This window comes from Seriola lalandi, unplaced genomic scaffold (genome assembly GCF_002814215.2).
Source record: "Seriola lalandi dorsalis isolate HSWRI2012SDOR001 ecotype SW California unplaced genomic scaffold, Sedor1 jcf7180002054565, whole genome shotgun sequence".
Classification (NCBI taxonomy): domain Eukaryota; kingdom Metazoa; phylum Chordata; class Actinopteri; order Carangiformes; family Carangidae; genus Seriola; species Seriola lalandi.
This window is the reverse complement of record NW_019525118.1, coordinates 1,214,172-1,214,728: the sequence shown is the minus strand read 5'-3', so window position 1 is coordinate 1,214,728 and position 557 is coordinate 1,214,172. Positions and strand designations below refer to the sequence as shown.

Genomic DNA, 557 nt, shown 5'->3' with positions numbered 1-557 from the left:
TTAAAACTCTCTCTGGTTTGGTGCGTTCATGTCCAGGTGTAAAGCTCCGATATCTGAGATCCGAGACTCGGCGGCTGAAGTGAAAACAGAATTATTTGCTAAATTCAAAAATGTGATTTTCATAACATCACTGCAGATGTCAGAGCTCTCCACTCACACGCCACGCAAGATCCATCAGCTGTGTAATATGGAGCATGTTGAAGCCTTTAGGTCACAGGACTGTTTCACGCAGACACTGGATTTACAGGATGTTTGCATCAGTGTGACGAAGCATTTGATTCGTTAGATGAGCAGAAAACCCAGAATCTCATTTGGTTGTTTCACCGAAACGTGAAACAGTCAGTAGCTCAAAGTCCATCTCCAGTGTTATTCTACAGGGATTTTCCTTTAAATGAATCAATCAAGCTGCTCTATGGTTTACAATGGCTCAGTTCTCTCTCTGCGTGTGATTGGCTACGAGAAGCTACTAGCATCTCACACCCATTCACACACACACACACACACACACACACACTCACACACACACACACACCTCAAACACTAGCTATTTGACATGC

General features: G+C 43.6%; 1 protein-coding gene across 1 annotated transcript in view; it reads right to left on the bottom strand.

Annotated features, from left to right (window-relative positions):
- Positions 1-557, bottom strand: part of shtn3 (shootin 3) — a 30,498-nt gene that overhangs the window by 8,650 nt on the left and 21,291 nt on the right. The gene's annotated exons all lie outside the window — the stretch shown is intronic.